The sequence below is a fragment of the Phacochoerus africanus genome, chromosome 2, assembly GCF_016906955.1.
Source record: "Phacochoerus africanus isolate WHEZ1 chromosome 2, ROS_Pafr_v1, whole genome shotgun sequence".
Classification (NCBI taxonomy): Eukaryota; Metazoa; Chordata; class Mammalia; order Artiodactyla; family Suidae; genus Phacochoerus; species Phacochoerus africanus.
In genome coordinates this window covers 225,104,264-225,124,011 of record NC_062545.1, presented here as the reverse complement: position 1 = coordinate 225,124,011, position 19,748 = coordinate 225,104,264, and the positions used below count along the sequence as shown (strand labels likewise).

The window sequence follows — 19,748 nt, the reverse complement described above, 5'->3', positions numbered from 1 at the left end:
AAGCATCTCCACAGTTAGATTTAATAAAAAGATATGAGTTTGGGATGGAAGGCAGAAGAAGGATAAATTTCTCTGAGGAATAAAAGTAGAAAGTGGTTGGTTTTTTTTTTTAAAGTTTATATTGACTATGTCCCCTTTTCTTGGGAGGGGGCAGGGGAGCCACACCTACAGCAATGCCAAATCCTTGTGGCCACCAGGGAACTCTGGCTAATGTCCTTATTTTAAAGTCAGTTTTCTATTTGATAGAAAAAGTTAGAGACCTCAAGTCTTTTCTTTTCTTTTTTCTTTTTTTTTTTCAGCTTGCAGAAGGTTTGTTCAATAGGAAAATGATCTCTATTACTTTTCTGGAAGCAGATGCATCTCTCCGGACATAGTGCTTTAAAATACATATAATTCTCATCTAAGAGAAACTCATAAGCCTTTTGGTTAAAAGAAAATCAAATTCAGGATCATAATATTTTTAAAAATTAGGAAATAAAATTTCTTTTAAGGAAAATAAACCTGCTTATTTAGCTATAGACCTGACTTCTAGAAGCTAGAAAATTGACTTAATTCTCTAAATACGTAGCATTTTAGCAAAACAATACAAACAACCAAAAACAAAAGCTCTCCTCTGTACTTCTTTTATTGCCAGTACACTTCATGAAATGATTTGTGTATAGGTCTGTCTGCCCTCCTTAAGGCAGAATAGTCCTTGAGGGTAGAGAGATTATAATATTTGCTTTAGTCTCACAAATGCCTACCACACCCACTAGCATTTGCATATACAGCTTGTGGAATGGAGATCTAAGTGTTAGTGGGGTTTTTTTGTTTTGTTTTTGTCTTTTTGCTTTTATTTTTTAAGAGTGTTTAAAAGGGATCAGAAAAGTGAAAATAGGATGACATCCCTCTGCCTTAGCGATATGAGTAAAGGGAAGAGATTTCTATCTTCTAAATGTTTCTGGATTTTCCTAATGAGAACCTATCACCTTGTGGAGCTGAGAGGAAGCAGGGCTCTCTGCCACTGCTGAAGGAAGACTCCCCTTTTATCTCTTACCAACCCTGCTTCGCACCCCCGCCCCCACCAGCTTCATACCTACTTGTCATTGGCATGTTCATCTTTGCCAAGCTGACCGTCAAAAAAATGGTACCCGTATAGTTTTTTTTGTTTTGTTTTTGTCTTTTTGCCATTTCTTGGGCCGCTCCCGCGGCATATGGAGGTTCCCAGGCTAGGGGTCGAATCGGAGCTGTGGCTGCCAGCCCACACCAGAGCCACAGCAACGCGGGATCCGAGCCACGTCTGCGACCTACACCACAGCTCACGGCAACGCCGGATCGTTAACCCACTGAGCAAGGGCAGGGATCGAACCCTCACCCTCATGGTTCCTAGTCGGATTCGTTAACCACTGCAACATGACGGGAACTCCCTAGTGGTTTTTTGATAGTGTAGTCTACTGGAAATTGTCATCATGGCCATGATTATTAGTTACATTGTTACCATTCCTCTGAATATGAGACAGAAGGAGAGAATGAATGAGAGAATATATTATCCCCCTTGGCTGGCAAAGGGCTTGAAGTCTTGATAAAATTGCTGAAACTAATTTTATTTACTATTAAAGTCTTACCTAGGCTCTTTATTTTTGAGCCAATAAAGATATTTATAACTTTTTCCCAGAGGCTACTGAATTCTAATAAAAATAGTAACAAAGGAAAAATAAATTATTTTAAAGGCAAATCAGTAGTTTTGAACAAAATAATTGTAGTAATTGGAAGGATCATTAGTAAATATATCAAGCAGCCAATAAATATTTCAGGTGTACTTGCTAGGTACTCTATATATGCTAGGTATTTGGTGCAAGGAACACAAAAACACTATACCTGACATTTGGTCCCTATTCTTGAAGAGCTCATGATCTAGGTGGGGAGAATATACAACATACCCAAAATAAAAAAACAAAATAAAGCAAGAACAGAGCAGCAGTGATTTTTAAATTACACTTCCATATGTCAGTGCAATTGTAGAAACAGCACTGAGGTTATCTCTTGCCCAAAATGAAAAATGGTAGCCTATTTCTTTGTTTATGAACTGGTAAAACTGGTTATTAGAATTCTCTCAATTTTATATTTGTATTTTATACAACTTCCTTAGACAATTGGTGTTTACTACCATTTCTCTATTATTAAGAGGGCAAAAAGATATGTCTATAGCAAACACATATTGAGAGAAAAATTTCTGAAACTGCTGAACACTTAATTTCATCGCTTCTTATTTGTAAGGGAATGCACTACTGGTTGTAATGTTTTTTTCTAGAACACAGTCATATTTTCTTCCAGTAAAATTGTTCCTAGTGTGTAGGATGAATTAAATATATAAAGATTTTATGTTCTTCCTACCAGATGACCATAATATTCAGACGTCTTACTACTGAAGTAAACTGGGGAACAATCAAGTGTATAAGCAGATGTAAAAGAGAATGAGCAAAAAATGTTATCAATTTTTGTCATTTACATCCTGATATGCCACAGAGGCTGTAAGGCTGCTAATGCTTCAAACAGGTGCTCAGACATTAAGTATATCAATGATAGCAACACAGTCTGAAAACATTTTCTTGGAGTATGTGGTATGTGAAATAAGCTTGGAAGCATAAATCAAATCTGGAAAAATGCTATAGAAATGCAAAGTGACCCGATAGCTATTCTGGAATGCTACCAGGCATCTGGTGGTAATGTTAATTTCCACAGACACATTTTTAGTAACCCTAGCCATATTTTTTCAAATTGTTAGGGTCATGTCTATATTGTAATTTTTTTAAAACTACCAGTACATAGAAAGAGGAAAATATCACTACCACTTAAGTGGACTACTGCTAACATTTCAATGTACCTATTGTGTTTTTTGTTTTGTTTTGCTTTTTCTGCTGCACTCGTGGCATGAAGTTCCTGGGCCAGGGACTGAACCCACGCCATAGCTGCAGCCTGAGCGACAGCAGTGACAATGCCAGAGCCTTAACCCACTGTACCACCAGGGAAGTCCTTTTTTTTTGTTTTTTGGGGTTCGTTTGTGGAGGGTTTGGGTGTATTTTTTCGGTGCACTTTTTAAAAGTCGTGATCAATTGTCTACATAATTTTGAATCTTGATTTTTTTCAACTGTGATGAGAACTTAAGCTTGCGTTTTTTTTCATATTATTAAAAATATGTGGATATGATATTTTTAAGGGCTACATAAAACTGTAAAGACATTAATCTATGTGCCAACTCCTTTGTTGCTGTAAATTTAGGTTAAATTTTCTCAGTCTTTTCTATTATAAGTCTGACATGAATAGGATAGATGTTTTCCTTTGCTTCTGCTCATTTCCCACTCTTTGTGGTCGTACTTAGGTCTTGCTCTATTCTCAGTCAGTCACGTGGTACGAGGAAGACCCAGCTCCAAGGGTGGGAGCCATGCTATTGGTCATGGAGGTTGGTTCAGAGGTGGGCATATAACCATTCAAAGAAGACAGTATGTTCCCATGACATTCTTCACTCAGAAACTTCATTTTCAGTGGTAGGGTCACTATGTGGAACCAGAATGCCTTCCAGTGGATCAGAAAGCACAGCCAGAGAATGCAATTCGGGTGGGAATCATTAAAGAGTACAGTGAATGTGATTCAAGGAAGAGAGAAAGGGAGCCTGACATATTTGGGGATAGAAAGGAAAAAGACTGGGTCTTGTTTGAAGCCAGGAGAGGATGTATGTCAAGAAAAAGCTGGTGAAATAAGAAACAGCACGTAAAAGTAAATTCATTGAAGTTTAGGATATGTACATTTCACAAAGGTTTATTTTGTCCATGCACCCAAAATTCTGTGACAAAAATAACTATAGATAGGTTAATCAAGTGTTAGATAATCAAGTGTTAGCAAAAATAAATTCCTCAAGAAAAACCTCATTACCCAAAGATTATTGAATATTTGCTCTACATACAACCTCAGTTCTTAACTTAAACTCAAGGACTAAGAGAGAAAAAAGGTAATTGCTAAGGAATATGAAACCAAGGAAAAGTATATACTGCTACCAAAAGAGACATGTTCTGTTTGGGCTGTCGAGAATCCTAACAGGGGTTGAAAGACATGATCACACTCTTGTGAAGCTTGAATTTAGTGAATCCTGGGCTCTTTGGGTCTTTGCTGACCAAAAGAAACCTAAATGAGTAAAATTTCATGGATCCCTGCCCTCTCACCAAGGGGCAAACAGTGCCTGTCCCAGTAAGATACACTCCTAGGTACAGGGCAGGGTTATGGAGTTCAGGAACTCAGAGATCACACTGAAGAAAATTATCTTTGAGTCAGTGGGAGGCAAATTTGAGTTTGCTTATAATAGGAGGCTCTAAATTGGCATGCACAGAGACTTCTGAACCATATGTAGTAGTGGACAAGGCCTGAATTTAAACCCAAGTCACTTGGGACAGTGTCTATAGTATTGTTACCTGCTACAATGGATGGCAAGGTGCCAGTATTCTATATACTGACTTCTGAAACATTGAACAGCAGTTCTGACCCTTGTTAAAAGTAGATGAGTACAAGTATCAGAAGTGGCTTATAAGAATACTTATAATAAAGTAGAAAAATGCCAATAAAGCAGGCACAGGAAAATTATCGATAGAAAACAAGACCAAACGAAGAGCTGTGACATAGATATGAATGTTATATGCATCTACCCATTTCCCAGGCTGACCTACAAATTTGGCTTCAGTTTCCTGCCAGCCAAGGCACAAAGAGTTCTCTGATGACCTAGTGGTTAAAGATTCGGTGTGGTCACTGCCGTGGTACGGGTTCGATCCCTGGTCCAGGAACTTCCACGTGCTACAGGTATGACCAAACAAAGTATAAAATAAGCAGAAAGATCTCTGAGGAAGGAGTTCCCATCATAGTGTAGCAGAAACAAAACTGACTACTATCCATGAGGATGGGGCTCGATCCCTGGCCTTGTTCGGTGGGTTAAAGATTTGGCGTTGCTGTGGCTGTGGTGTAGGCTGGCTACATCTCTGATTCGCCCCCTAGCCTGGAAACCTCCATATGCCATGGGTATGGCCCTAAAAAGAAAGATTGCTGAGATAACAAACCAAATGGCACCAAGTGTATGCACAGAGAAGAGCCTGTTACTCAGAACCTATATCCCCTTACTGAATCTGAAATTCTAACAAGATTAATTTCCTTCCTAAAACCACAGCTGATTAAAAGTAACAAAATAGGGACTATCATAGCAAGGCACTCTGAAAAGCCCCCAAACTGGTATGTATGAAGGCAAGAACTAAAAATAAGCAGAAGAACAGGCAGTGTAAAAACTAAAAACCCTAAATACTCACCAAGTAGTAGGCAGGAGTGTGTCAAGGGTTCAGCATCTCTCTGCCCTGGACCCTGACCCTCATGAATCACTTCACACAGCTACCTCACAAATCTTTCAGGAACTGATATGTGATCATGATCACACACTTCCAACACTTACAGCCTTTCACTGACTTCCAAGGTTCACAGGATAAAATCCTTATTTAAAGAGGCCCATAATGTTCTACAGGTGTGGCTGCTGCTGCCTGCCTCCCTAGCCCTTTCTCATTCCCTCTCACTTCAGCCCCACCTGGGTGGGCTTCTACACATTTCCTTCTGTCTGCCTGGAAGAGTCTCAGTGCTGCCTCTCCTAGATAGCTTGGAAGATCATTTCCCTGGAAAGCCTAACCCAATCCTGGAGTTATATTAGGTTTCGCTATAAACCTTTAGCACCTTTGCAATTGAGAATGGATCACAGTTGCACTTATTAGTCTAATTGTTTAATATCTGTTTCCTCCATTGTACTGTGAACTCTGGGAGAACAAGGGCCCTATCTAGAATATATGTCGAATAAATATTTGCTGGGGGGAAGAAAAAGAATTATGTAAGGTCACATGACAAGTATCCTTGTAGTATATAATATTTCGATTTTAGTAAAAGATTTTTTTGAGGAGGGAGGAGCTCTTAGTTATTAAAGCCAAAAAAAAAAAAAAAGATTCATTACGCAGTGGAATGTAAACTCATATGAATTTTAAAGCTAAAACACAAGACTTCAAGAATACATCAGACTACATCCCAGATTTCTGGCAGTATTTTGCTTAAAATAATATGTAAACATGGTGGGTGTAGCAAGAGATTCCTTTCCCAAGGGCTCCAGATAATCAAGGCTTATCTTCATTTTACTAGATGAGAATATGTGTATGAAGATGGCTTTGCAAACTATAAGGCTTTGTGCAAATATCATTTATTATTACTGAGAAATCTGTGAAGAGAAATGATTTCGCTCATAATACATTGCCAATTATAGGTGAGGCTGTCGACAGAGCCCAAGTCCCCTGAGGCCTGTCTATCCCAACGCTTTTCATTAACGCACAGCACCTGACACCTGGTTCCTGCTGCTAAGGCTCCCCCCCCCCACTCTTATTCCCTCCCAAGCATATCTAGGACTGATGCCCTAAGCTAGGCTCAAATACACTCTAAATTCTGACCAACCAGAACTGAGAAGCAGGTAGAAAAATTAAGCCGAGCATCTCCCGGCAGAAGCTTTCTGCTCTTTCCCCAGGAACGGACTCTTCCCCTCAAGGGCGGCAAACGCGGCCCGTTTAGCTCCAGCTCAAACCCGAGCGACTCGCCCCCTGGCGGCGACAACGCAGGACTGCAGCGCTTTCCGAGAAGCCAGCCACCCTCTTTTCTGAAGGGGTCTTGTGCAGCCGCGGGGCAGCGAAATGCAGGCAGGGCCGGAAGAAGAGAAGCTCAGTAGTAACTCAGCAAACGGAACACCCCTCAGGAGCCGAAGCAGCGGCCCGGCCTCGTGGTCCCACAGCGCGGCCCATCCTGTCGGGGACCCCCCTCTGGGCCTCCGCCGAGGAGGGGGGGTCCCCATCAGTCCCCTCGCGGAGACAACCCCACGTCACGCTCAGTGCGCCCGGCCAGCAGCCAGAGGAGAGCACAGGAGGTCCGGCGGGGCCCACGCACTGCAAGACGCCCCTGCCGGAACCAGGCACTTAAGAGCGACAAGAGGCAGCAGAGCCGGGCACGCCCACCCGCGTCGGGGCCGGGGCGCTTCAGAGGCGGCGCGTGGAGGACACCGCCCAACTGCTTAGGGCTCGCGCGCCGCGCGTGCGCGCGGGTGGGCGTGGGAGGCAGGGCGCTCCTAGCACGCGGCGTGCGCGCGCGCGCTCCCCGGGGCACCCTCCCTCTCCAGCCGGCCGGCTCGGCCCCGGCGCGCGTCACGAGGGGCGGGCGGCGGGCGGGAGGGTGGGGAGAAGGGGGTGGGGCCGCGGGACCGAAGGGGCCCGAGCGGCGGCTGCAGAGCCCTAGCCCGAGATTGGCGAGGGAGGCTGAGGTCGTGGCGGCGGCGGGAGAAGATGGTGGCAGTAGAGGTAGGAGCGGCTGGAGTGGAGCTTTATTCCCAGGCTTGGCACCAACGCTGTCATTAGCGCCGCCTGCTCCCGCGGGCCCGCGGACCCAGCTGTCAAGCAAGGTACCACAGCCAGGGAGGGGTGGGTGAATGGGGGCTCTCCGGCGCTGATGCTGTCCCCGACTGAGCCCCGGTCCTAGCGGAAGGGTGCCCCCGGGCGCGAGAGGAGCTGCGAGGAACAATAGTGCGGATAAGAGGGGACAGCCGGCGACATCCAGAGGGCAGTGCCTTTAGCCACGGAGCTAACGGGGCGGGGGAAGGAGGCGTTGAGAATTGGGATGCCGGGTGTCCGGTGCTTGCTGAAATGCAGTGCTTTGGGGACAGCGGCGGGCCTGATGACAGTCATGGCAGGAGTGTGTGTGTGTGTGTGTGTATAAAAGGTAGAGCCTAAGGGATGGGGATGGCGAATGAAAGGTGTTGGGGGACGACATTTCCAGGAATCCCCGCTAGGAACCCTCAGCTCTTGGCTGACTGTGAAAAAGAGTGTGGTGATGGCAACGATGAAGTGGGCAGGAGGCACTTGGTGTGTGAATGTGGAGGGAGACAGCAGGGTGGGTGCGGATTTGTAAAATACCATGTGTGTGAATCTGTGTATGTGTGTGATTGTGTCCACGCTCCTCAAACTGCTCTCCAAATCTAGAGATCTGCGGGTGCCCCGACTTGCTGTCACCCGCTTACTGTGGGACACTGTTATTTCCATCCTGCAACTCTGAGTACCTTCTCTGTTCTGCTCCTGCCCCGTGGATGGCCGGGTGTGGGGATTCTCACTTCTCCTCACTCACCCTCACTTCCCCCTGTTCTCACATGTCTTTTGAAATGGGGATGTGGAAGTGTGACTGTGGCTTTGGACCCATGGCAGAGAAAGAGGGTAATGGTTACCCTTTCTGGGCTTTCTGAAAGGTTTTGAGGGGAGCTTCCATCCTGTGGCACCTCTCCTCTGTTCAGCCCCTGCTCTGTAAGGGTCTTAGATGCCCTGACACTGCAGTTTCTATTGTTTATCTCTGGTCTGACCTGAAGGAGAAGGGTCTTTAATGGCCACATCCCTCTCTCTTTCCCCCAACTTTGAATGTCAACTAGACCTTCTTCTTCCACATTTAAATACTGGAAATCTTATGGCTGAAGAATATGGTCTTTATGTTTATTCTTGTAGCATGAACTCTAGATGTGTGTATAAGAGATGGGAGGGGTGGTATTTAAAAGACGAAAAAGATCCTACTGAGAAATATTTGGTACCCTCCTTGGTCAACGTCACACAGGCAGGGCGTTTTCCTTAGGAAAAGGGATACTTTATTTCTACTCCTGGTGTCATCCACTCTTCCAGGCTTCACAATGACTAGGTGGTACCATGTATTATTCCAGAACTGAAATCCCCCAAGACTCATGGTGGTGAGGTCCCGGGTCAGTGCGTAGCCAATGTAGCCTGCTAGTAGGGAATTTGGAAAATGTCAGGCTGGGAGTAAGTCACCCAGTGGGAGCCAGGACACAGAATTGCATCCAGAGTCGATAGCTGTTTAATTGTCTCTGCGTGATAAAGATAGGCTTGTGTGGGGCTGGGTAGAGAGCGATAAGAAGGGAGATAGCATATTCATATATGTGTCCACTGCAGTTTGGCTCCCTGCTCCTGTGTTTCTCCTGCGGTATTTATAGAAATGAATGCACCTTTCCACTTAATATCTTGATATTTCTTTATTAAAATGTCATGAGACTAGATTAACCTGCTTAGAACATATTTTAATCATAACACCTTAAATTCTACTGCATTGCTGTCGGAATCCAAACTGGCTGCCCTGATCCTTTTGAAAAGCCTGTAAGCAGTCATAGCTACACAAGTAAGTATACAACACATTGGCATCAGAGCTTTCTTTCTCTTTAAAAAAAAAATCGTTTTATTTTCTTTTTGCAGGAGTTGCATTGAAAATAATAATAGGAAAATAATAATAGGGCTGTCCACATATTTTTTTTCTTCCCATTTATCTTCTCTTAATAAATGATGATCTGTAGATCGGGTTTTCTTGGAGCTGTGAACATTAAATTTCCCACGTCAAGTCAAGTCTTGTAAAATTTTAATGGGAGGTTGTTGGACTGCATCCAGGATTTAAGGATAGATTTATAAAAATGAATTTTAATTCTTAGTTCTTCACTCTCATTAGTTCTGCTGATTTCTTCCTGAGAAAAGTACTTTGGAGTGTAAAAGGCATTCTCAGAGGTTTTGGATTTTCTAAAAAACAGTTGGCATCTTTATATGTGCAGGCAAAATTCAGAGATGTAAATGTCTAATAAGACAGTATAAGAATATTATTAATTATCAAGATAAATAAACTGTTTTGAAAAAGAATAATTATACAACAGCACAGTTGATGACTCAAGAATTAGTGATTTCCTTTCTGACATAACTGTGATAATTTTTAAAATGCACTACTTAGCTTCCTAAAGTTTGGACTATTAAGATTAATGATATAGCTTGAATCCTGTAATTCAGTCTGAGAAATAGTTGTACCTTTTGCTGTGGTCTGCAGCAAGCCATTTGTTTTGCATGGATGCATTCTCTTCATTTAAAGAAGCCTTAATTCTTTTCCTTAACACCATTGGGTCTCTTAAAGAAGTATATTTTTCGGAAGACTTAGAAATAAGGGACATTTGAAAATCGACCTATGAGGGCAAAAGGAATAAACCCTGGTACCATGAGGAGGTGGGACTTAACTTCCACAAGGAAAAAGTAATTGTTCTTAAAATTGAGAGAATTTCATGCCCCAAAATCCAAAGTTAACCCTTTGGGTTACTGTCATTAATTTACAAACATGTTAGTTGCCTACAACATCTCAGGCACTGTATACTTTTGGATAGGGCTCAGGAAATGTTATGAGGCTTAGAGATTTGAGGAATAAGGAGACTTAGATCCTGCCTGGAAGGAGAGACAGGGGGTCGTTCATGTAACTAACTATAAGAATGGTGGAAAATGATTAAATGCTGAAAAAGCTATCTGCTTGTAGAGCTGTAGGAGTTCACAGGATACAACAATGACTTCAAAAGGAAGAATCAGGAAAGATTACTTGAAAGAGGGAGCCTCTGAGTGGAGGAATTTGAGCTGGCAGGGAAGGAAAGGCATACTCAGGAAGGAAGAGCAGAGCAAAGACCTGGTGGTGGCCTTTATAATGGCAAGTGTGGCAAAAGGAAAATCAAATATAGCACTTCACTCAACACCGTATTTATCCTCAGTGTGTGCCCACAGAGGGAACAGAATGGTGTGTCAATTATTTCTCAATAAAAAGAATGGTAGCACTTTGGCTGGAGTGCAGGAGATGGCCAGAAACGTAATGAGACGTAAGGTAAGAAAGAGAGGGTCAGTCAAGGTTGTGCGACGCCTTGTATATGAATTGTATTCAGTAACTACCAGGGAACCTTAGCAGCTTCTGAGGAGGAGGGTTGACAAGACCAGCACTGTGCTTCAGGGAGAAAATCTTGAAGCATTGTGTTGGATGTAATGAAATGAGGAAAGACTGGCAGTAGTGAGTCTAGATAGACTCTCTTGTCAAATCAGGGATAAGAGGAAATGAGGCAGTGGGAGTGAAGGGGAGAGGGAAGACTCAAGAGACAGTGTGCAGGAATAATCTGAGCAGGGAAATCAAGGTCATTGTCAGGCTCTGCTGAGAGAATGATTGGGTCATTGTCAGGAAGGAGCTTCAGAGGAGGATGAGGAAGAGGGGGGGAAATAAATTTTATTTTGGGTCTGACAGGTTTGTCCAGATGAAGGGACTACAATACAGGTATAGGTCACGGAGGGAGGTTAGAGCTACAAAGAGAGATTTGTAAATCATCTACTTAGGAGTGATTTTAATGTCTCAGGAATGGATAATAGGGAAAACAGCAAGAAGAGGCAAAAGATAAGGAATGTCTGTGTGTTGGAGGGGAAAAGAGAAAAAAAAAAAGGGTGTGAAGAATATTAAACAAGGGGCAGCTAGAGAAATGTAGTGGCAGTAGTATGATGTTATGGAAGCTGGAAAAGGTGAGGGTTGCACCATCATTCCTACGGCACGCCCAAGTGGGTGAAGGTGCAATGAAGAAAAGCCATTGAATTTGACCCCTGGCTTTCCTTAATTGTCTTTGAACGTGGTGGCCGTGCAGTCAGGCTGTGAGGGGTTGAAGAATGGAGGATGATGCATATGGAAGGCAGTGAGGACAGACTTAATTAATAAGTGAGGTGATACATCCAGGGCAGGGCATAGTGTAGAAAAATAATGCTTTAGTGTAGGAAAACTTGAGCCTACTTTATAAGCAGAGGAAAAGAAACCATTGAAGGGAAAAGCAGTTGAAAAGGTAAGGGAGAGGCTAAACTGATGGAACGGAATCTTCAAGAAGATGGGAGCACACTGGATGAACCCAAAAGGACTCTTTTGAGGCAGGAGCAATGGGAACTTGGAGGTAGAAGGAAAAGAATTTCTCCCAGTCTTCCAGGTCAAGTCAAAGAGTGGTGAGCAAGTTGAGGCCATGGTAGAATAACGAAGACTTAGACTATGTGCTATAGAAATGGAGCAGTGAGTCAATTAGGGGTGAATAAAAGTTTACCACCCGGCTCTGAGGGCCTCCTGGTTTTAGAGAGCATGACTGTGTAGTAAAATCAATTAGCTGTCTATGGTTAGAGTTTGACAACTACTTATGTCAGTTTGTAATAGTGATCATGAAATGTTGTTAAATACAGTGGTTCCTCCTTCCCTTAAACTCACTGAAAAGAGAAAAATGTTTGCCTTTAAAATTAGTTGAATGAAAGACTCCACCTGAAGTAGTTCCTGTGACTGTTCTCTCTCAGGGATTGCCGACTTCAGTAAATAAAGGTTATAGTAAAATAAAGGGAAAAATATACGTATTTAAAAAAAAGATGAGTTTTCCCTATCTATAATTGCAAGTATGGCAAAAGGAAAAGCAAATACAGCATTTCACCCAACACCATATTTATTGTAAGCACTCAGTAAATATCTCTCACATGAATACATGAATAAATTATTTTATTTTTTTAGTAAGGTATGTACAGTAGTATCTAAGATCTAAAATTTTAGGATTTTTTCCTGTTTATACCATGGACATTGAATGAGTTGTATTCCATGGCCTATTCAAGTTTATGATAGAATAAAAACTTTTATTTTTTCCTATCTACTACATTGAAGCCTTATAAATATTTTTTTCACTAGATAATTTTGAACCCTTTAGACTCTTGAGTTATAGGGTCATGTCATGATTCCAGACAAGTTTATGGAAATTCAGCTGTGGTGAGTGATGATCTTGAGGTTCTACTGATGAAATCATTTATTATTCCTTCAGCAAATGTTCAATGAGCACTTTCTCTCTGACGTTCACTGTTCTCTCTCTCATTTTTTTTTTTTGCATGCACTATTCAAAGAAGTATTTTGTGTATTTATTTTTAAAATTTTTATTGGAATACAGTTGACTTACAAAGTTGTGTTAATCTCAGGCATACAGCAAAGTAAATCACTTATACATATACATATATATGTAGGATACATCCATTCCTTTTCAGATTCTTTTCCCAAACAAGCTAGCACACAGCACTGAGTAAATTTCTCTGTGCTATTCAGGGGGTCCCATTACCCATATATTCCATAAGTAATAGTGTGTGTATATCAATACCAACCCCATAATTTATCCCCGCCTCATTTCCCTTTTGGTCAACCTAAGTTTGGTTTTGAAATTTTTGAGTGTTTCTGTCTTATGAGTTCTACCATATCGTTTCTATTAGATTTCATATATTAGTGATCTCATATGACATTTGTCTTTGACTTCATATGATCTTTTCTAGGTCCATCCATGTTGTTGCAAATGACATTATTTCATGCTTTTTTTTTTTTTTTTTTGGTCATTCACTGTTCTTGTTCCAAGGGATTCAGCAGTGGGGAAAGTCCCTACTCCCACCAACCTCTTAGTAAGAGGAGATCAAAAAATAAATAAGCAAATATTCAGGTGGTGGCAAGCTCTGTGAAGAAAGCAAGGAAGGAGCTGAGTATGACAGTGTAAGATTTGCTGTTATTTTATATTGGGTGGTCAGAGGAGGCCTCAAGCAGAGAGAGCTTAAAGAGGTGAAAGAGTGAGCTATGCAAGTATTTGAGGAAAGGGCCTTCTAGGCAGAGATTATTAAGAGCAAAAGACCTGATATGGGAAGTGCTTGGCATGATCAAGGAAGCCTGACTTGTTGCCTTGCTTCACGTGTCCATGTGGTATCACACGTGATACATGAAGAGGGCACTTAGGGGCCGAGCGATGTGATGCTTTGCCTTTTGGTATTGAATCAGAGGCCTATAAGGCTGCATCACTGTGTCCCACATTTGGGCTGACCTGTGGGTGAGTCACTGCTGGGTTTATGGAAATATAGGTGTCCTCAATCAAACATTTAAGTTAGAAAATTTGAAAAGTGGCTCTAAGTAGTGATGAAACAGTAGTTAACCAGAAGTAGCCCCTGTCTTGGACTGCACATCACTCTTCTGCGGCCTGAAGCTTCTTTAGTTACAGGGCTTCTTTTCTTCTTCTGTCCTCATGCCTCATTCTCAAGTTTAAGGTCTTTGAAACTAGAACTCTATTTTGTTTGTCTGAGCATACCCTACAACCCATAGAAAAACTTTGCATTGGTAAGAGATCATTAAATACTTATTGTAAGGAATGGATGAGACATTTCCAAAGATCTAAGCAATTTAGGTGTGAAGAATGAGGGTAAAACTCTTCACCTTGCTTTGTGCAGACAGTTGTTTTTTTAAAGAGGATGCAAAATCACCACATGATGCTAAGTAGTTTATGCACGCAGGGCCTGAGACAGGGACTTGGGTACAAGTAATCTCTTTGGGAGGTGATCCCAAGAAGCATACCTGAACGATTGCAGAAAATGAGACAGAGAAGGAAGGAAAACCAGTAAGAGGCAAGTTAATGAGCAGGTTACCTTTGTGCACAATGGAGGCTCCATTCTTTACGATTGTCCACCAAGCATCGAGGAAACTGGGATTGTATTCACCACTTAATACTGGGGGCATTAAGTTCCTAACACTTTAGTGCTGCCAAGATTAGCCTGAGAAGGCTTTGGAGGCACCAGAGAAAGCCCTTGGGTAAATAAGCAGAGAGCAGAGCAGGCTGGAGGCAGGCAGCTGCCAGTGGGCAGCTCTTTCAGAGCTACAGGTGTCTCAGAAGTAGGCTGAGGCGACTTGAGGCAGCACAGTCACAGTATCTGTTCCACATGGTACAGGGACATCATAAGGAATTCTTTACAGAGAAGAATTTGATGCCAGTTACTGGTATTTTATTTTAGGATTGTAGCAGCTTCCTGCCATTCAAGTTTGCTCACAAGCCAACTCTTGACAATCCTCAGTTATTCGGGATGAATATCACCACATATGCCCTTTGTGTAAGGTACCTTGCATTTTAAGATGATCCCCAATTTTCCAATGAGATGGTCTTTTAAAAGGCTTTATGTCAACTTGAATATGGATATTTTAGGGACATAAAGGATGAAACGTCTACTTGTATTTGTTAATTTACTTGCATATATTTAAAATCACATTATCTAAAATTAGTTAAAAATATGACATTCTTCTACCTTCACATTTTACTAAATCATTTATTCAAATGTTTCATATGTTTCTTTGACTTCAGAGTCTTTTTGATCATTAGGCCACATTTGGCATATTCATTTCTATGTAATTTGTTTGAAATATAGTGCTTCTTGAATTTCCATATGATGTTGCCACGACAGACTTTCTAAGCCCTGTGTGCCCATTCGCACAGCATAAGAACAATCATTTTTTCCCCTTTATTCCTATAGATATATATATATGTGTATGATATCTGCAACTGAGCACTTCTTCATGACTTGTTTAAGGACATACAATACATGCAGTTGTGAAGGAATTATTTGCTTAAATTGGTGTTAAAATCTTGGCTCCCCTTATTCATTCATTCATCTCTTGTATTTCAATCCTGTGACCTTCATAAGCATCCCTATCTAGTATTGATTTCAGCTGTTTCTGGTTATCTTCGAATAGTTCTCAAGTAACCTCTGAAACATACATCTCCTTTTCATAAAACATTCAGTCTTACTAGGTAAATGTTTTTGACACTGTTTCTCCCTTTAAAATCAGTTGCCCTCACATCTAGCATTAATGAATTGCTTTATTTCCATTCCTGTTGTCTTGGAGATAATAGCCTTTTTGCTTTTGGCATTCAGAAGGGAGTAATTGAGAGAATACCTCATAACATGGGAGACTTTACATGGAGTTAAACACAAGGTGTCTTTCTCTTTTCCAAAACCTAATTTTGGAGGAACTAGAAATCTCATCTTATTTTTGTTTTGTTTTTGTTTTCTTTTATTTTTAATCTTATGGCCACACCCGTGGAATATGGAAGTTCTCCAGCCAAGTATTGAACCCGAGCGACAGCTGCAACCAGTGCCACAGCTGCAGCAATGCCAGATCCTTTAACCCACTGAGCCAGGCTGGGGATGGAGCCCTCACCTCTGCAGTGACACAAGTTGCTGCAGTCAGATTCTTAACCCATTGCACCATGGTGGGAACTCTTCATCTTATTTTTGCACATGCCCAGGGACCATGGGAAGTTATTGAGGATGGTGGTGGTAAAACCATCCCTTCCTGCAAAGTCTTCTCTCCAGCCTCCTCCTCTCCTGCTCCATGGTGGATTAATTAGTGTGAAAAATACACCAATGATTTTGTTTCATGAAGCAAGGGATTAGCCATCATTCTGAACAATGTAACCATTTATGTTTCTGACTTTTGATAAATTTTGTATCCCAAGATTAATTCTGTTTGACAGATACACTTTATTTTAAAGAAGAGATATACTTGGCAAGATGTGCAGAAATCCCTTTTCTTATAAATCACAGCATAACTTAAATGTAGAAGAGCTTATCATTTAAAGACATTCCATTCAATAGGAATAATTATCTCTTCACATGGCTATTCAATGAATTAGGATTTTTATTCTGGATTTACCTACATGGATCACACTCTATTCCTGCCTTTAAACTTGTTTGACCATGGTCCCTAGTGAGAATACAGTTTACATCACGGTCTAGCAATATAGATGAGTGTGTGTAAACACCCACACTCACACACACACACAAACATATCACTGAAACAAAAGTTTCACTCAACAATACTTGTCCTTTATTATGTGTATCACATCTGGATGCTTTCTGTTCTATTCTGTTCTGTTCTATACGGTTGTCTACCCACTAAACTCATTTCAGCTCTAATGGGTCCTGACATGCAGTTTAAGAAACACTGTTCTATTGTATTAAAGCCATCAGAAGAGCGCTTATTTCCTTATAGTACAAAATAATTTCACATCAGAGCTCTTTAAAATTTGTTTCAAATCATTAGCATATTTGGATATTTGGTAGTGTGAGTGTATGATGTCATAATAATACTAAAGGGAAACTTTATTTTTTGAGTAAATGTTTGTTTTTTTTTTCCAAAAAAAGAAGTGATTAGTGTGGAAAGTGGAGTAAGATGAATGGATTGGTCCTGAAGTCTAGCAACTTTCCTAGGCTGTGCAAACTGACGGCTTGCAAGATCACCACTCATGGGTCTGGCTGGTCTCTCCTCACAGTTCTTTCCTGTCCTCCTCCCTTTTTGCTTGTTTCCTAAGCCTCACCCTCAACCTCAGGAGTTCTAAATGTTCAGTTCAATTACTCAATTCCCACTTTCAACCTAGTATATTTCTTCCTAAATGTGAAACTAGTTTTTACACCCACTTTTCTTCCAATAACTGGAAGGTACAAGAATCTTTTTTTCCCTGAGCTAATACCTGGGGGAGGGGGTTGTCCTAAAGAAGGAAGAATTTGTTCCACTGGTGGAATATTTCTATAGCATTGGGTGGAGCAAAGGTCTAACCTAGTCTGATGTTCACATGTGAAGGGACTCTCTATTGGCTCTCCTGTTGTCTCATGTAAGTACGTGTCAGTCTCCGTTTTAAAAGTCCAGTAGTTTACCCACCCAGTGAATGAAAGCAGGTTAACATCATAGCTACAAAGTGGCAGGCATTGTGCTGAGCAGTATACACAGTTAACTCATTTGCATCTCATACTCATCTCACGCTTCGTAACCACATCAGGAGAGGACTTATGTTACACATGGGACTTGAGGCCCTCAGAGATGCTCTCCATGACTAAAGGACAGGGCAACAGGGACTCCCCTGAGGTCCAGGGATAGGAGAAGGCCCCAACAGCTCCTGGTCCCCAAGTCTCCTTTGTCCTGCTGCCCGGCAGAAGCCCCCTACTCCCCCCCCTCCCCGCCCAGCTGGACTCCCTTTTTTATGATGCCCTTATTTCACATGGGGTGTGTGTGTGTGTGTGTAACTGTTGTACCAGCATCTCTCCAATCTCCACACCATGGGGTGGAAAGATTCAAGACAGAAGTAATGTGGTACTGCCAACACTGGACAAGTCTCTAGATTGGGCTGAGCCTCAGCATCCGCAGCTGTAAAAGGGGGGATAATGAAACCTGCCCTTCTCTTCTCTTCCTATACAGGGCCAATGGGAGGATCACATGAGATAGAAGGAGCTATAGGAAAGTAAGGTAGATGTGTCACTTCCTTCATAATGACCTTGGGCAGAGGTGACATCTCCCTCTTCTAAGCCAGGGGTCAGCAAACTATTTCTGCATGGGGCCAGATAATAAATAGGTTAAGCGAGTGCATGGCCTGTGTCGCCACTTCTCAGCTCTGCTGCTATAGTGCAAGAGCAGCAGTAGGCACTGTGTGAACCAACGAGCAGGGCTGAACTCCAATACAACTTTATTTATGGATGTTGAGATTTGAATTTCGTATCACTTTCACTTGTCACAAAATTTTGATTCCTCTCTTGATTTTTTTCCAGCCATCTAAAAATGTAAAGCCACTCCCAACTCCCGGGCACTGGGCCAGATATGTCTCATGGAATTTAGCGTGCTGACTCCTGATGTAAATGCTCATAGCACTTCGAACCACTTGTTAGCGAGCAACCCCAGTTCACTTTGGACTGCAGCTGTGCACACTCACTTTATTCCATCCTTCTCTTGTCCTTCCACAGTGTACACCCACTCACCAGCATTGTTTTCATCTCCTTTAGCACTGGAAAGGTGAATAGCACATGATACTCTGCAGACTCATACACATGTGTATAGTGTGTGCTGAGTACATATTTAGGGAATAAACGGGGATAAGAAAATCTGTTGCTTTTCTATGTATCTCATTTTTCATCTTTAAAGGAAATTCTTCCTGTTGCCTAGTAAATTTGGGGAATGATTGAGTTAACGTTTTGCAATTAAATTTAAGGGCTTTAGGAATCATGTTTTCTCCCCTGCTGTTAACCAAAAAAGGAAAAGAATGCCAGGGAAGAAAGAAAGGGAAAACAAGAAACAAAACCAGCATTTCAGCATAAAAAGGGCTTATTAGAGAATAATTGAAGTGGCCAGACGTTTAGCTTTTTGTCCCTGGGGCTTTCTGTCACTCTGGAGGCTGAAGTGCCTTGTGCCTCAGCTGCCAGCAGCCCTGCTTTTTGCTTGTGTTTTCCCCCTGACCCTCAGTTTTTTTCTTTTCTTCTTTTGGCCACAGCCTGCAGCACCTTGGTGTGGGATCTCAGTTCCCAGATCAGAGATTGAACTTGGGCTGCAGCAGTGAAAATGCTGAATCCTAACCACTGGGCCACCAGGGAACTCCCTTTCCCCAAAACTTAACTCAGAGGCCAGAACTCTGCACTTGGCTATAAAAAAGATGGAATGATAGAATGTACTTTATCTTTTCATCTGTGTTTCCTCAACATGGATCAAGGAGTTACATCTCTTAAGAGCAAAGCCTTAAACACTACTTCGTTTTACTTCTTAGCAGGTACACAGACTCTGGAGTGGAAGTATAGGAATATATGTATCATCTAAAATTATATTCTCAAAATGATGTGGGCAGAAACTAGATGGAGTAATTACAGTGGTGTGTGTGTGTATGTGTGTGTGTATTTTTCCAAATAGTCTATGAAAATATTACTCTGTTCTGTCATCAGCCAATTATACGTATGTGTGTGTGTGTGTGTGTGTGTGTGTGTGTGCGTGCACGTCCGTGTATTTAAGGGATGGGAAGAAAGGAATATGCTAGAACATTGGAACTAAAATCATTAATAGTGTATACCCCTTATTAAAATTTGTTAGGAAAAGAACAATTAGGTCAGCTTTCAAATAAGTGCATATCTTTTTTAGTCTGCCAAAGATATAATAACCTAGGGAAAATATATGGCTGGCATAAAAAAATTTTTAAAGTGTGCTTTCTACTTGGCATAAATTCTTGCTGCCCT

At 41.8% G+C, this 19,748-nt stretch overlaps 1 protein-coding gene across 3 annotated transcripts in view; it reads left to right on the top strand.

Annotated features, from left to right (window-relative positions):
* The first annotated feature begins 7,275 nt into the window (after nt 1–7,275).
* Nucleotides 7,276–19,748, top strand: part of APBA1 (amyloid beta precursor protein binding family A member 1) — a 231,361-nt gene continuing 218,888 nt past the window's right edge. For 2 of the 3 annotated variants that reach the window (XM_047767751.1, XM_047767748.1), the window contains exon 1: nt 7,276–7,483. The gene's annotated coding sequence lies outside the window, so the exon portion shown is untranslated. The remainder of the gene's footprint in view (nt 7,484–19,748) is intronic. The other variant, XM_047767749.1, reaches the window with a different exon arrangement.